Raw genomic sequence first — 17,684 nt, forward strand, 5'->3', positions numbered from 1 at the left:
CATTGCAGCACTCCCTCAGTAATGACCCTCTGACAGTGCAGCACTCCATCAGTACTGATCCTCTGACAGTGCAGCACTCCCTCAGTACTGACCCTCTGACAATGAAGCACTCCCTCGGTACTGACCCCCTGACATTGCAGCACTACCTCAGTCCTGACCCTCTGACAGTGCGGCCCTCCCTCAGAACTGACCCTCCGACAGTGCGGCACTCCCGCAATACTGAGCCTCTGACAGTGCAGCGCTCCCTCAGTACTGATATTCTGACAGTGCAGCACTCCCTCAGTACTGACCCTCTGACAGTGCAGCAATCCCTCAGTACTGGCACTCTGACAGTGCAGCACTCCCTCAGTACTGATCCTCTGATAGTGCAGCACTCCCTCAGTACTGACCCTCTGACAGTGCAGCACTCCCTCAGTACTGATCCTCTGACAGTGCAGCACTCCGTCAGTACTGACCCTCTGACAGTGCAGCACTCCCTCAGTACAGGCCCTCTGACAGTGCAGCACTCCCTCAGTACTGACCCTCTGACAGTGCAGCACTCCCTCAGTACTGGCCCTCTGACAGTGCAGCACTCCTTCAGTACTGACTCTCTGACAGTGCAGCACTCCCTCAGTACTGACCCTCTGACAGTGCAGCACTCCCTCAGTACTGGCCCTCTGACAGTGCAGCACTCCCTCAGTACTGGCCCTCTGACAGTGCAGCACTCCCTCAGTACTGACCTTCTGACAGTGCAGCACTCCCTCAGTACTGGCCCTCTGACAGTGCAGCACTCCCTCAGTACTGACCCTCTGACAGTGCAGCACTCCCTCAGCACTTACTCTCTGACACTGCAGCTCTCCCACAGTGCTGTCTCTCTGACACTGCAGCACTCCCTCCGCACTGACCCTCTGACAGTGCAGCACTCCCTCAGTACTGACTCTCTGACACTGCAGCACTCCCTCAGTACTGACCTTCTCACAGTGCAGCACTGCCCCCAGATTGACCCTCTGACATTGCAGCAATCCCCCATTACTGACCCCCCCGAGAGCGCAGCACTCCCTCAGTCGTATCCTCTGACAGTGCAGCATTTCCACAGTACTGACCTTCCGACAGTATGGCACACCTGCAGTGCTGACTCTCTGACAGTGCAGCCCTCCCTCAGAACTGACCTTCTGACAGTGCAGCACTGCCTCAGTACTGACCCTCTGACAGTGCAGCTCTCCTACAGTACAATCCCTCCGACATTGCAGCACTCAACAGTACAGACCCTCCGACATTGCAGCACTCCCTCAGTAATGACCCTCTGACAGTGCAGCACTCCCTCAGTACTGATCCTCTGACAGTGCAGCACTCCCTCCGTACTGACCCTCTGACATTGCAGTACTCCCTCAGTCCTGACCCTCCGACAGCGCCGCCCTCCCTCAGTACTGACCCTCCGACAGTGCGGCACTCCCTCAGTACTGACACTCTGACAGTGCAGCACTCCCTCAGTACTGACACTCTGACACTGCAGCATTCCCTCAGTACTGACCCTCTATCAGTGCAGCACTCCCTCAGTACTGACCCTCTGACAGTGCAGCACTCCCTCAGTACTGACCCTCTGACAGTGCAGCATTCCCACAGTACTGACCCTCTGACAGTGCAGCACTCCCTCAGTACTGATCCTCTGACAGTGCAGCACTCCCTCAGTACTGACCCTCTGACAGTGTGGCACTCCCTCAGTAATGACCTTCTGACAGTGTGGAACTCCCTCCGTACTGACCCTCTGGCAGTGCAGCACTCCCTCAGTACTGACTCTCTGACACTGCAGCACTCCCTCAGTACTGGCCCTATGACAGTGCAGCACTCCCTCAGTACTGATCCTCTGACAGTGCAGCACTCCCTCAGTACTGACCCTCTGACAGTGCAGCACTCCCTCAGTACTGACCCTCTGACACTGCAGCACTCCCTCAGTACTGACCCTCTGACAGTGCAGCAATCCCTCAGTACTGGCCCTCTGACAGTGCAGCACTCCCTCAGTACTGACCCTCTGACAGTGCAGCACTCCCTCAGTACTGATCCTCTGACAGTGCAGCACTCCCTCAGTACTGACCCTCTGACAGTGCAGCACTCCCTCAGTACTGATCCTCTGACAGTGCAGCACTCCGTCAGTACTGACCCTCTGACAGTGCAGCACTCCCTCAGTACTGGCCCTCTGACAGTGCAGCACTCCCTCAGTACTGACCCTCTGACAGTGCAGCACTCCCTCAGTACTGGCCCTCTGACAGTGCAGCACTCCCTCAGTACTGATCCTCTGACAGTGCAGCACTCCCTCAGTACTGACCCTCTGACAGTGCAGCACTCCCTCAGTACTGACTCTCTGACACTGCAGCACTCCCTCAGTACTGGCCCTCTGACAGTGCAGCACTCCCTCAGTACTGACCCTCTGACAGTGCAGCACTCCCTCAGTACTGGCCCTCTGACAGTGCAGCACTCCCTCAGTCCTGGCCCTCTGACAGTGCAGCACTCCCTCAGTACTGGCCCTCTGACAGTGCAGCACTCCCTCAGTACTGGCCCTCTGACAGTGCAGCACTCCCTCAGTACTGACCCTCTGACAGTGCAGCACTCCCTCAGTACTGACCCTCTGTCAGTGCAGCACTCCCTCAGTACTGACACTCTGACAGTGCAGCACTCCCTCAGTACTGACCCTCTGACAGTGCAGCACTCCCTCAGTACTGACCCTCTGTCAGTGCAGCACTCCCTCAGTACTGACACTCTGACAGTGCAGCGCTCCCTCAGTCCTGGCCCTCTGACAGTGCAGCACTCCCTCAGTACTGACCCTCTGACAGTGCAGCACTCCCTCAGTAATGGCCCTCTGACAGTGCAGCACTCCCTCAGTACTGACCCTCTGACAGTGCAGCACTCCCTCAGTACTGACCTTCTCACAGTGCAGCACTGCCCCCAGATTGACCCTCTGACATTGCAGCAATCCCCCATTACTGACCCCCCCCGAGAGCGCAGCACTCCCTCAGTCGTATCTTCTGACAGTGCAGCATTTCCACAGTACTGACCCTCTGACAGTGCAGCTCTCCTACAGTACAATCCCTCCGACATTGCAGCACTCAACAGTACAGACCCTCCGACATTGCAGCACTGCCTCAGTAATGACCCTCTGACAGTGCAGCACTCCCTCAGTACTGATCCTCTGACAGTGCAGCACTCCCTCCGTACTGACCATCTGACATTGCAGTACTCCCTCAGTCCTGACCCTCCGACAGCGCCGCCTTCCCTCAGTACTGACCCTCCGACAGTGCGGCACTCCCTCAGTACTGACTCTCTGACAGTGCAGTGCTCCCTCAGTACTGACTCTCTGACAGTGCAGCGCTCCCTCAGTACTGACACTCTGACAGTGCAGCACTCCCTCAGTACTGACACTCTGACACTGCAGCATTCCCTCAGTACTGACCCTCTATCAGAGCAGCACTCCCTCAGTACTGACCCTCTGACAGTGCAGCACTCCCTCAGTACTGACCCTCTGACAGTGCAGCACTCCCTCAGTACTGACACTCTGACAGTGTGGCACTCCCTCAGTACTGACCCTCTGACAGTGCAGCACTCCCTCAGAAATGACCCTCTGACAGTGCAGCGCTCCCTCAGTACTGATCCTCTGACAGTGCAGCACTCCCTCAGTACTGACCCTCTGACAGTGTGGCACTCCCTCAGTACTGACCTTCTGACAATGCAGCACTCCCTCAGTACTGACCCTCTGACACTGCAGCACTCCCTCAGTACTGACCCTCCGACTGTGCAGCACTCCCTCAGTACTGACCTTCTGACAGTGCAGCGCTCCCTCAGTACTGACTCTCTGACAGTGCAGCACTCCCTCAGTACTGACCCTCTGACAGTGCAGCACTCCCTCAGTACTGACCCTCTGACAGTGCAGCACTCCCTCAGTACTGACCCTCTGACAGTGGAGCACTCCCCCAGTACTGACCCTCTGACAGTGCAGCACTCCCTCAGTACTGACCCTCTGACAGTGCAGCACTCCCTCAGTACTGACCATGTGACAGTCCAGCACTCCCTCAGTACTGACCCTCTGACAGTGCAGCACTCCCTCAGTACTGACCCTCTGACAGTGCAGCACTCCCTCAGTACTGACCCTCTGACAGTTCAGCACTCCCTCAGTACTGACCCTCTGACAGTGGAGCACTCCCCCAGTACTGACCCTCTGACAGTGCAGCACTCCCTCAGTACTGACCCTCTGACAGTGCAGCACTCCCTCAGTACTGACCCTCTGACAGTGCAGCACTCCCTCAGTACTGACCCTCTGACAGTGCAGCACTCCCTCAGTACTGATCCTCTGACAGTGCAGCACTCCATCACTACTGACCCTCTGACAGTGCAGCACTCCCTCAGTACTGACCCTCTGACACTGCAGCACTCCCTCAGTACTGACCCGCTGACAGTGCAGCACTCCCTCAGTACTGACCCTCTGACAGTGCAGCACTCCCTCAGTACTGATCCTCTGACAGTGCAGCACTCCCTCAGTACTGACCCTCTGACAGTGCAGCACTCCCTCAGTACTGACTCTCTGACACTGCAGCACTCCCTCAGTACTGACCCTCTGACAGTGCAGCACTATCTCAGTCCTGGCCCTCTGACAGTGCAGCACTCCCTCAGTACTGACCCTCTGACAGTGCAGCACTCCCTCAGTACTGGCCCTCTGACAGTGCAGCACTCCCTCAGTATTGATCCTCTGACAGTGCAGCACTCCCTCAGTACTGACTCTCTGACACTGCAGTACTCCCTCAGTACTGGCCCTCTGACAGTGCAGCACTCCCTCAGTACTGACCCTCTGACAGTGCAGCACTCCCTCAGTACTGGCCCTCTGACAGTGCAGCACTCCCTCAGTACTGACCCTCTGACAGTGCAGCACTCCCTCAGTACTGACCCTCTGACAGTGCAGCACTCCCTCAGTACTGATCCTCTGACAGTGCAGCACTCCCTCAGTACTGACCCTCTGACAGTGCAGCACTCCCTCAGTACTGACTCTCTGACACTGCAGCACTCCCTCAGTACTGACCCTCTGACTGTGCAGCACTCCCTCAGTACTGATCCTCTGACAGTGCAGCACTCCCTCAGTACTGACCCTCTGACAGTGCAGCACTCCCTCAGTACTGACTCTCTGACACTGCAGCACTCCCTCAGTGCTGACCCTCTGACAGTGCAGCACTCCCTCAGTACTGACCCTCTGACAGTGCAGCACTCCCTCAGTACTGACCCTCTGACAGTGCAGCACTCCCTCAGTACTGACCCTCTGACAGTGCAGCACTCCCTCAGTACTGGCCCTCTGACAGTGCAGCACTCCCTCAGTACTGACCCTCTGACAGTGCAGCACTCCCTCAGTACTGACCCTCTGACAGTGCAGCACTCCCTCAGTACTGACTCTCTGACACTGCAGCGCTCCCACAGTGCTGTCTCTCTGACACTGCAGCACTCCCTCAGCACTGACCCTCTGACAGTGCAGCACTCCCTCAATCGTATCCTCTGACAGTGCAGCATTTCCACAGTACTGACCTTCCGACAGTATGGCACACCTGCAATGCTGACTCTCTGACAGTGCAGCCCTCCCTCAGAACTGACCTTCTGACAGTGCCGCACTGCCTCAGTACTGACCCTCTGACAGTGCAGCTCTCCTACAGTACAATCCCTCCGACATTGCAGCACTCAACAGTACAGACCCTCCGACATTGCAGCACTCCCTCAGTAATGACCCTCTGACAGTGCAGCACTCCCTCAGTACTGCTCCTCTGACAGTGCAGCACTCCCTCCGTACTGACCCTCTGACATTGCAGTACTCCCTCAGTCCTGACCCTCCGACAGCGCCGCCCTCCCTCAGTACTGACCCTCCGACAGTGCGGCACTCCCTCAGTACTGACCCTCTGACAGTGCAGCGCTCCCTCAGTACTGACTCTGACACTGCAGCACTCCCTCAGTACTGACACTCTATCAGTGCAGCACTCCCTCAGTACTGACCCTCTGACAGTGCAGCACTCCCTCAGTACTGACTCTCTGACACTGCAGCACTCCCTCAGTACTGACCTTCTCACAGTGCAGCACTGCCCCCAGATTGACCCTCTGACATTGCAGCAATCCCCCATTACTGACCCCCCCGATAGCGCAGCACTCCCTCAGTCGTATCCTCTGACAGTGCAGCATTTCCACAGTACTGACCTTCCGACAGTATGGCACACCTGCTGTGCTGACTCTCTGACAGTGCAGCCCTCCCTCAGAACTGACCTTCTGACAGTGCAGCACTGCCTCAGTACTGACCCTCTGACAGTGCAGCTCTCCTACAGTACAATCCCCCCGACATTGCAGCACTCAACAGTACAGACCCTCCGACATTGCAGCACTCCCTCAGTAATGACCCTCCGACAGTGCGGCACTCCCTCAGTACTGACCCTCCGACAGTGCGGCACTCCCTCAGTACTGACCCTCTGAGAGTGCAGCGCTCCCTCAGTACTGACTCTCTGACAGTGCAGCACTCCCTCAGTACTGACACTCTATCAGTGCAGCACTCCCTCAGTACTGACCCTCTGACAGTGCAGCACTCCCTCAGTACTGACCCTCTGACAGTGCAGCACTCCCTCAGTACTGGCCCTCTGACAGTGCAGCACTCCCTCAGTACTGACCCTCTGACAGTGCAGCACTCCCTCAGTACTGACTCTCTGACACTGCAGCTCTCCCACAGTGCTGTCTCTCTGACACTGCAGCACTCCCTCAGCACTGACCCTCTGACAGTGCAGCACTCCCTCAGTACGGACTCTCTGACACTGCAGCACTCCCTCAGTACTGACCTTCTCATAGTGCAGCACTGCCCCCAGATTGACCCTCTGACATTGCAGCAATCCCCCATTACTGACCCCCCCGATAGAGCAGCACTCCCTCAGTCGTATCCTCTGACAGTGCAGCATTTCCACAGTACTGACCTTCCGACAGTATGGCACACCTGCAGTGCTGACTCTCTGACAGTGCAGCCCTCCCTCAGAACTGACCTTCTGACAGTGCAGCACTGCCTCAGTACTGACCCTCTGACAGTGCAGCTCGCCTACAGTACAATCCCTCCGACATTGCAGCACTCAACAGTACAGACCCTCCGACATTGCAGCACTCCCTCAGTAATGACCCTCTGACAGTGCAGCACTCCCTCAGTACTGATCCTCTGACAGTGCAGCACTCCCTCCGTACTGACCCTCTGACATTGCAGTACTCCCTCAGTCCTGACCCTCCGACTTTGCGGCACTCCCTCAGTACTGACCCTCTGACAGTGCAGCGCTCCCTCAGTACTGACTCTCTGACAGTGCAGCACTTCCTCAGTACTGACACTCTGACAGTGCAGCACTCCCTCAGTACTGACCCTCTGACAGTGCAGCATTCCCTCAGTACTGACCCTCTGACAGTGCAGCACTCTCTCAGTACTGACCCTCTGACAGTGCAGCACTCCCTCAGTACTGACACTCTGACAGTGAAGCACTCCCTCAGAAATGACCCTCTGACAGTGCAGAGCTCCCTCAGTACTGATCCTCTGACAGTGCAGCACTCCCTCAGTACTGACCCTCTGACAGTGTGGCACTCCCTCAGTACTGACCCTCTGACAGTGTGGCACCCCCTCTGTACTGACCCTCTGGCAGTGCAACTCTCCCTCAATACTGTTCCGATGACAGTGCAGCACTCCCTCAGTACTGACCCTCTGACAGTGAAGCACTCCCTCAGAACTGACCCTCTGACAGTGCAGCACTCCCTCAGTACTGACCCTCTATCAGTGCAGCACTCCCTCTGTACTGACCCTCTATCAGTGCAGCACTCCCTCAGTACTGACCCTCTGACAGTGCAGCACTCCCTCAGTACTGACCCTCTATCAGTGCAGCACTCCCTCTGTACTGACCCTCTATCAGTGCAGCACTCCCTCAGTACTGACCCTCTGACAGTGCAGCACTCCCTCAGTACTGACCCTCTGACAGTGAGGCATTGCACGTATACTGACCCTCCCACAGTGTGGGGCACCTTCATACTGACTTTCAGATGATGCGGCACATTCTCTGATCATTCAGTACTCCCTCAGAACTGACCCTCTGACACTGCAACAGCCCCTTGGCCCTGCGCCCCTGACGGTGCTGCAATCCCTCAGTACTGACCCTCTGACAGTGCAGCACACCTTCAGCACTGCTCCTTTGACACTGCAGCACACGCTCAGAAATGACGCCCTGACACAACAGCATTCCCTCAGTACTGACACTCTGACACTGCAGCACTCTCTTTGCACTGACATTTCTACAATGTGGCATTCCCTCAGTACTGACCCTCCGACAATGTAGCCCTCCCTCAATACCGATGCGCTTACAGTGCAGCACTCCCTCGATACCGACCCTCCGATAACGTGGCATTTTCTCAGTACTGACTCTCCGACAGAGCAGAACTCCCTCAGTACTGACCCTTTGGCAGTGCAGCTCTCCCTCAGTACTGACCCTCTGAAACAACACTCCCTCAGAACTGACACACTGACCGTGTAGCGCTCCCTCAGTAATGACCCTTTGAGTGTGCATCACTCTCTCAGTACTGACCCTCTGGCAATGCAGAAATCACTCAGTACTGACTGTCCGACACATAGTGTGGTGCTCCCTCGGTACTGACCCCCTCACAGTGCGGTGATCCCTCAGTACTGACCCTCTCACAGCGCAGTGATCCCTCAGTACTAATCCCCTCAGAGTGTGGTGCTCCCTCAGTCCTGACCCCCTCACAGCGCGTTGATCCCTCAGTACTGACCCCCTCAGAGTGTGGTGCTCCCTCAGTACTGACCCCCTCACAGTGTGGTACTCCCTCAGTACTGACCCCCTCACATCGCGGTGATCCCTCAGTACTAATTCCCTCAGAGTGTGGTGCTCCCTCAGTACTGACCCCCTCACAGCGCGGTGATCCCTCAGTACTGACCCCCTCACAGCGCGGTGATCCCTCAGTACTAATCCCCTCAGAGTGTGGTGCTCCCTCAGTACTGACCCCCTCACATCGCGGTGATCCCTCAGTACTGACCCCCTCGCAGTGCGGTGATCCCTCAGTACTGACCCCCTCACAGCGCGGTGATGCCTCAGTACTGACCCCCTCACAGCGCGGTGATCCCTCAGTACTAATCCCCTCAGAGTGTGGTGCTCCCTCAGTTCGAACCCTTTCACAGTGCAGCGCTCCCTCAGTAGTAACCCTCTCACAGTGCGACACTCTGACAGCATGGCCATCCATTAGTACTGACCATCAGAGAGTGCGCACTTCATCATTACTGACCCTCTCACTGCACAGCAATCCCTCCATCCTGACTCACTGACAATGCAGCACTCCCTCCATACTGACCCTCTGACAATGCAGCACTACCTCCACACTGACCCTCTGACAATGCAGCACTACCTCCACACTGATCCTCTGTCAATACAGCACTCCCTCCACACTGACCCTCTGACAATGCTGCACTCCCTCCACACTGATCCTCTGATAATGCTGCACTCCCTCCACACTGATCCTCTGATAATGCTGCACTCCCTCCATACTGACCCTCTGACAATGCAGCACTCCCTCCACACTGATCCTCTGACAATGCTGCACTCCCTCCACACTGATCCTCTGACAATACTGCACTCCCTCCACACTGATCCTCTGTCAATACAGCCCTCCTTTCACACTGACCCTCTGACAATGCTGCACTCCCTCCACACTGACCCTCTGACAATGCTGCACTCCCTCCATACTGATCCTCTGTCAATACAGCACTCCCTCCACACTGATCCTCTGATAGTGATGCACTCACTCAGTACTGACTCTCTGACAGTGTGGAAGTGGCCCTATACTGACCCTCCGACAGTATGGCCCAATCTCAGGACAAAACCTCTGACAGTACAGCACTCCATCATAACTGATACTCTGACAGTACAGCACTGCCTCAGTACTGACTCATTGACAGTGTCGCACTCCCTCAGTACTGACTCATTGATAGTGAAGCACTCCCTCAGTACTGACCCTCAGGCTCGGTCCTGCTCCTCTGACAGTCCAGCAGTGCCTCAGTACTGACCCTCTGACAGCGTAGCACTCTCTCTGTACTGACCCTCTGACAGCGTAGCACTCTCTCTGTACTGACCTTCTGACAGTATGGTGCTCCCTCAGTACTGACCCTCTGTAATTTTTGACCCACCCTGAGCTTCTTCATTACGCTGATTTGAACAGAGGTAAAGAAACAGAGTTAGTGACCATCCACCGTCACCCTGTAATAAAACTTATTTTCAAATGTGGCTTGTATGTGATTCCCACACCCTCTAATAGTTGCCTGGAAGGTGGGGGTGGGGTGTACTCTCTTGCTGCAGTCCTTGGGTGTCCCACAGTGATGTTAGGGAGGGAGCTCCAGGAGTTTGACCTGAACCATGTAAAGAGCTCTCTTACTGGAGTGCCCTTTTTAAAGTTGGGAAGTTATTATAGACCAGGAGGACCCGAGAGCTGCTGTCTTGTCAGAGAGAGAGGTCTGGTGGGTCACACACCTCAGGTGAGGGGCGAGGTTGAGAAGCTGGGGCCTTCATGGTAATTTCAGACATGATAGAGATTGAACCAACAATGTTGGCATCACGAACCTGTTAGCTGTGGTAACTGACCCCCCTTTGTAGCAGAGGGATTCAATCCCTTTAATAGAGCAAGCTTGAGAATTCAACACTAAAATCAATCTGTACGGACGCGCTAGAGACCTGAAACATCAATACAGAGATTGCTGAAGAAGCTCAGCATGTCTGGCAGCATCTCTGAAGGGAGAGGGAGAAAGAGACAGAGAGAGAGTTCACCTTTCAATCCAGTGATTTCTGCGGGAAAGTTCCTTCAGAACAGACCGTTTTGAGGAAGAGTCACTTGGAATGCGAATTGTTCCTCTCTCTCTTCACCGTTGCTACCTGCTGAATTGTGCTGAATTTCCCCACCATCTGTTTACTTGAGAACTTGACCTGATCCAAGTGTCACTGAGTAATTCAGTCTGTGTTCAATGCCCTGAGGCTGCTTCTGCTGAAAGTTGACAAACAGGTTTAAGGCTGTGTAAGGTATTGTATTCGGAGGGCGGGCTACATGGGAGAACAGATACAGAACACAGGCACACTGAAATGTTAGGTCTGAGCTGTTCCTTCTGAACTAACATCACAAAGTTACATTGATCAGGATCTTTGTGAAGTGCCTTTGTCAAGTGACCCTTCCTCAAAACGGTCTGTTCTGAAGGAACTTTCCCGCAGAAATCACTGGATTGAAAGGTGAACTCTCTGTCTCTTTCTCCCTCTCCCTTCAGAGATGCTGCCGGACATGCTGAGCTTCTTCAGCAATCTCTGTATTGATGTTTCAGGTCTCTAGTGCGTCCGTACAGATTGATTTTAGTGTTGAATTCTAAAGCTTGCTCTATTAAAGGGATTGAATCCCTCTGCTACAAAGGGGGGGGGTCAGTTATCACAGCTAACAGGTTCGTGATGCCAACATTGTTGGTTCAATCTCTATCATGTCTGAAATGACCATGAAGGCCCCAGCTTCTCAACCTCGCCCCTCAGCTGAGGTGTGTGACCCACCAGCCTCTCTCTCTGACAAGACAGCAGCTCTCGGGTCCTCCTGGTCTATAATAACTTCCCAACTTTAAAAAGGACACTCCAGTAAGAGAGCTCTTTACATGGTTCAGGTCAAACTCCTGGAGCTCCCTAGCTAACATCACTGTGGGACACCCAAGGACTGCAGCAGGAGAGGACACCCCACCCCCACCTTCCAGGCAACTATTAGAGGGGGTGGGAATCACATACAAGCCACATTTGAAAATAAGTTTCATAACAGGGTGACGGTGGATGGTCACTAACTCTGTTTCTTTACCTGTGTTCAAATCAGCGTAATGAAGAAGCAAAGGGTCAGTTGAAAATGACAATGATATCCTTTCGTAGGTTGGTGTTTATTAGAGTTTGTATCGACAGTATGAATGTTTGAGCACTTATTCAAGGGCATGCAGGTAGCTGCCAGAGGAAGTGATGGGGGCTGGTAGAATTGCGTCATTTAAAAGGCATCAGGATGAGTATGTGAATAGGAAGGGTTTAGAGGGATATCAGCCAAGTGCTAGCAAATGGAATGAAATGAGATGAGAATATCTGGTTGGTATGGGCAAGTTGGATAGGACCGTCCATTTCCAAGCTGTGCATCTCTGTGACTCTGTGCCTCTGAATAGTCTATTGCAGAGAGTTTCATCTCAGTGACTCTGTGCCTCTGAATACTCTATTGCAGAGAGTTTCAGACAGGGTTTGGTTTGTGTGTCTCTCTCATGCTTCCTCAGAATCTGCAAACCCTATGTCTCCAAATTTCCACAAGACTCTGTTAAATAGAAAAAAAGTGGGTCGGTGCTGAGGGAGTGCTGCAATGTCGGAAGGTCAGTACTGAGGGAGTGCTGCACTGTCAGAGGGTCAGTACTGAGGGAGTGCTGCACTGTCAGAGGGTCAGTACTGAGGGAGTGCTGCACTGTCGGAAGGTCAACACTGAGGGAGTGCTGCACTGTCGGAAGGTCAACACTGAGGGAGTGCTGCACTGTCAGAGGGATTGAATCCCTCTGCTACAAAGGGGGGTCATTAACCTCAGCTAACAGGTTCGTTCTGCCAACATTGTTGGTTCAATCTCTATCATGTCTGAAATTGCGATGAAGCCCTGAGGGAGTGCTGCACTGCCAGAGGGTATTACCTAGGGAGTGCTGTACTGTCAGAGGGTTAGTACTGTGGGAGTAATGCACTGTAAGATGGTCAGTACTGAGGGAGAGCTGCACTGTCGGAGGGTCAGTACTGAGGGAGTGCTGTACTGTCAGAGGGTTAGTACTGTGGGAGTGTTGCACTGTAAGATGGTCAGTACTGAGGGAGTGCTGCAATGTCAGAGGGTCAGTACTGATGGAGCGCCGCACTGTGAGAGGGTCAGTACTGAGGGAGTGCTGCACTGTCAGAGGGTCAGTAATGAGGGAGTGCCACACTGTCAGAGGGTCTGTACTGAGGGAGTGCTGCACTGTCAGAGGGTCAGTACTGAGGGAGTGCTGCAGTGTCAGAGGGTCAATACTGAGGGAGTGCTGCACTGTCAGATGGTCAGTACTGAGGGAGCGCTGCACTGTCAGAGGGTCAGTACTGAGGGAGTGCTGCACTGTCAGAGAGGTCAGTACTGATGGAGCGGTGAATTCTCAGAGGGTTATTACTGAGGGAGCACTACACTGTAAGAATGTCAGAACTAAAGGAGTGCTGCACTGCCAAAGAGCTGCACTGTCAGAGGGTCAGTACTGAAGGTGTACCACACTGTCACATGGTCGGTATGGGGGCAGAGCCACACAGTCACATGGTCTGTACTGAGGAAGTTCTGCACTGTCAGAGGGTCAGTACTGAGGGAGTGCTGCACTGTCAGAGGGTCAGTACTGAGGGAGTGCTGCACTGCCAGAGGGTCAGTATTGAGGGAGTGCTGCACTGCCAGAGGGTGAGTACTGAGGGATCACCGCACTATCGGACAGTCAGTAGTGAGGGACTGCTGCATTACTAGAGGGCCATTTCTGAGGAGTACTACACTGTCAAAGGGTCAGTACTGAGGGAGCACCACACAGTCAGCGGTTCAATCCAGAGGGAATGCCGCACTGTCTGAAGCTCTGTACTCTGAGAGCACTGCACCATCAGAGGGTCAGGACTGAACGAGCACGACACTGTCAGAGGGTCAGTACTGAGGGTGTACCACACTGTCACATGGTCGGTATGGGGGCAGAGCCACACAGTCAGATGGTCTGTACTGAGGAAGTTCTGCACTGTGTGAGCGTCAGAACTGAGGGAGTGCTGCACTGTCAGAGGGTCAGTACTGAGGGAGTGCTGCACTGTCAGAGGGGTCAGTACTGAGGGAGTGCTGCACTGTCAGAGGGTTAGTACAGAGAGAGTGCTACACTGTCAGATAGAGAGTACCCTGAGGCACTGCTGGACTGTCAGAGGTGCAGGACTGAGGCAGAGGGTCAGAGCTGAGGGAGTGCTACACTGTCAATGAGTCAGTACTGAGAGAGTACTACACTGTCAATGGGTCAGTACTGAGGGAGTGCTACATTGTCAATGGGTCAGTACTGAGAGAGTACGACACTGTCAATGGGTCAGTGCTGAGGGAGTACTACACTGTCAATGGGTCAGTACTGAGGGAGTACCACACTGTCAATGGGTCAGTGCTGAGGGAGTGCTACACTGTCAATGGGTCAGTACTGAGGGAGTACTTCACTGTCAATGGGTCAGTACTGAGGGAGTGCTACATTGTCAATGGGTCAGTACTGAGAGAGTACTACACTGTCAATGGGTCAGTGCTGAGGGAGTGCAGTACTGTCAGAGGTTTTGGCCTGAGATTGGGCCACACTGTCAGAGGGTCAGTATAGGGCCACTTCCAAACTGTCAGAGGGTCAGTACTGAGGGAGTGCTGCACTGTCAGAGAGTCAGTACTGAGGGAGCACCACACTGTCAGAGGGTCAGTCCAGACGGCAAGCCTCCCTATCAGAGGATCTGCACTGAGAGAGCACTGCACCATCAGAGGGTCAGTACTGAGGGAGTGCTGCACTGTCAGAGGGTCAGTACTGACGGAGTGCTGCACTGTCAGAGGATCAGTACTGAGGGAGTGCTGCACTGTCAGAGGGTCAGTACTGAGGGAGTGCTGCACTGTCAGAGGGTCAGTACTGAGGGAGTGCCTCATTGTCTGAGGGTCAGTACTGAGGGAGTGCTGCACTGTCAGTGGGTTAGTACTGAGGGAGTACTACACTGTCAATGGGTCAGTATTGAGGGAGTACTACACTGTCAATGGGTCAGTACTGAGGGAGTACCACACTGTCAATGGGTCAGGGCTGAGGGAGTACTACACTGTCAATGGGTCAGTACTGAGGGAGTGCTACATTGTCAATGGGTCAGTACTGAGAGAGTACTACACTGTCAATGAGTCAGTACTGAGGGAGTCCTACTCTGTCAATGGGTCAGTGCTGAGGGAGTGCAGTACTGTCAGAGGTTTTGGCCTGAGATTGGGCCACACTGTCAGAGGGACTGTATAGGGCCACTTCCACACTGTCAGAGAGTCAGTACTGAGGGAGTGCTACACTGTCAGAGGGTCAGTACTGAGGAAGTGCTACACTGTCAGAGGGTCAGTGTGGAGGGAGTGCAGCATTGTCAGAGGATCAGTGTGGAGGGAGTACTTCACTGTCAATGGGTCAGAGCTGAGGGAGTGCTACACTGTCAATGAGTCAGTACTGAGAGAGTACTACACTGTCAATGGGTCAGTACTGAGGGAGTGCTACATTGTCAATGGGTCAGTACTGAGAGAGTACTACACTGTCAATGAGTCAGTACTGAGGGAGTCCTACACTGTCAATGGGTCAGTGCTGAGGGAGTGCTACACTGTCAATGGGTCAGTGCTGAGGGAGTGCAGTACTGTCAGAGGTTTTGGCCTGAGATTGGGCCACACTGTCAGAGGGTCAGTATAGGGCCACTTCCACACTGTCAGAGAGTCAGTACTGAGGGAGTGCTGCACTGTCAGAGAGTCAGTACTGAGGGAGTAAAACACTGTCAATGGGTCAGTGCTGAGGGAGTGCAGTACTGTCAGAGGTTTTGTCCTGAGATTGGGCCACACTGTCAGAGGGTCTGTATAGGGCCACTTCCACACTGTCAGAGAGTCAGTACTGAGGGAGTGCTACACTGTCAATGGGTCAGTACTGAGGGAGTGCTACACTGTCAATGGGTCAGTGCTGAGGGAGTACTTCACTGTCAATGGGTCAGAGCTGAGGGAGTTCTACACTGTCAATGAGTCAGTACTGAGAGAGTACTACACTGTCAATGGGTCAGTACTGAGGGAGTGCTACATTGTCAATGGGTCAGTACTGAGAGAGTACTACACTGTCAATGGGTCAGTACTGAGGGAGTGCTACATTGTCAATGGGTCAGTACTGAGAGAGTACTATACTGTCAATGGGTCAGTGCTGAGGGAGTACTACACTGTCAATGGGTCAGTACTGAGGGAGTGCTACATTGTCAATGGGTCAGTACTGAGGGAGTGCTACATTGTCAATGGGTCAGTACTGAGGGAGTAAAACACTGTCAATGGGTCAGTGCTGAGGGAGTGCAGTACTGTCAGAGGTTTTGTCCTGAGATTGGGCCACACTGTCAGAGGGTCTGTATAGGGCCACTTCCACACTGTCAGAGAGTCAGTACTGAGGGAGTGCTACACTGTCAGAGGGTCAGTACTGAGGAAGTGCTACACTGTCAGAGGGTCAGTGTGGAGGGAGTGCAGCATTGTCAGAGGATCAGTGTGGAGGGAGTGCAGAATTATCAGAGGATCAGTGTGGAGGGAGTGCAGCATTGTCTGAGGGTTAGTGTGGAGGGAGTGCAGCATTGTCAGAGGGTCAGTGTGGAGGGAGTGCAGCATTATCAGAGGGTCAGTGTGGAGGGAGTGCAGCATTGTCAGAGGGTCAGTGTGGAGAGAGTGCAGCATTGTCAGAGGGTCACTGTGGAGGGGGTGCAGCATTGTCAGAGGATCAGTGTGGAGGGAGTGCAGCATTATCAGAGGATCAGTGTGGAGGGAGTGCAGCATTGTTAGAGGATCAGTGTGGAGGGAGTGCAGCATTATCAGAGGATCAGTGTGGAGGGAGTGCAGCATTGTCAGAGGGTCAGTGTGGCGGGAGTGCAGCATTATCAGAGGGTTAGTGTGGAGGGAGTGCAGCATTGTCAGAGGATCAGTGTGGAGGGAGTGCAGCATTGTCAGAGGATCAGTGTGGAGGGGGTGCAGCATTGTCAGAGGGTCAGTGTGGAGGGAGTGCAGCATTCTCAGAGGATCAGTGTGGAGGGAGTGCAGCATTCTCAGAGGGTCAGTATGGAGGGAGTGCAGCATTCTCAGAGGGTCAGTATGGAGGGAGTGCAGCATTGTGAGAGGGTCAGTGTGGAGGGAGTGCAGCATTGTCAGAGGGTCAGTATGGAGGGAGTGCAGCATTGTCAGAGGGTCAGTGTGGAGGGAGTGCTGCATTGTCAGAGGGTCAGTGTGGAGGGAGTGCTGCATTGTCAGTGAGTCAGGATGGAGGGATTGCTGTGCAGTGAGAGGGTCAGTAATGATGAAGTGCGTACTCTCTGACGGTCAGTACTAATGGATGGCCATGCTGTCAGAGTGTCGCACTGTGAGAGGGTTACTACTGAGGGAGCACCGCACTGTGAAAGGGTTCGAACTGAGGGAGCACCACACTCTGAGGGGATTAGTACTGAGGGACCACCGCGCTGTGAGGGGGTCAGTACTGAGGGACCACCACACTCTGAGGGGATTAGTACTGAGGGACCACCGCGATTTGAGGGGGTCAGTACTTAGGGAGCACCACACTCTGCGGGGATTAGTACTGAGGGACCACCGCGATGTGAGGGGGTCAGTACTGAGGGAGCACCACACTCTGAGGGGATTAGTACTGAGGGACCACCGCGATGTGAGGGGGTCAGTACTGAGGGAGCACCACACTCTGCGGGGATTAGTACTGAGGGACCACCGCGCTGTGAGGGGGTCAGTACTGAGGGACCACCGCGATGTGAGGGGGTCAGTACTGAGGGAGCACCACACTCTGCGGGGATTAGTACTGAGGGACCACCGCGATGTGAGGGGATCAGTACTGAGGGAGCACCACACTCTGC

At 54.3% G+C, this 17,684-nt stretch overlaps 1 long non-coding RNA gene across 5 annotated transcripts in view; it reads right to left on the reverse strand.

Moving 5' to 3' along the window:
* The window catches only part of LOC140458574 (uncharacterized), a 79,531-nt gene extending 68,621 nt beyond the window's left edge, over positions 1–10,910 (reverse strand). For all 5 annotated transcript variants that reach the window (XR_011953584.1, XR_011953583.1, XR_011953582.1 and 2 more), the window contains exon 1: positions 10,827–10,910. This is a non-coding gene — a long non-coding RNA (uncharacterized lncRNA). The remainder of the gene's footprint in view (positions 1–10,826) is intronic.
* Between the last annotated feature and the right edge of the window lie 6,774 nt (positions 10,911–17,684).

The sequence above is a fragment of the Chiloscyllium punctatum genome, chromosome 33 (genome assembly GCF_047496795.1).
Source record: "Chiloscyllium punctatum isolate Juve2018m chromosome 33, sChiPun1.3, whole genome shotgun sequence".
NCBI lineage: Eukaryota > Metazoa > Chordata > Chondrichthyes > Orectolobiformes > Hemiscylliidae > Chiloscyllium > Chiloscyllium punctatum.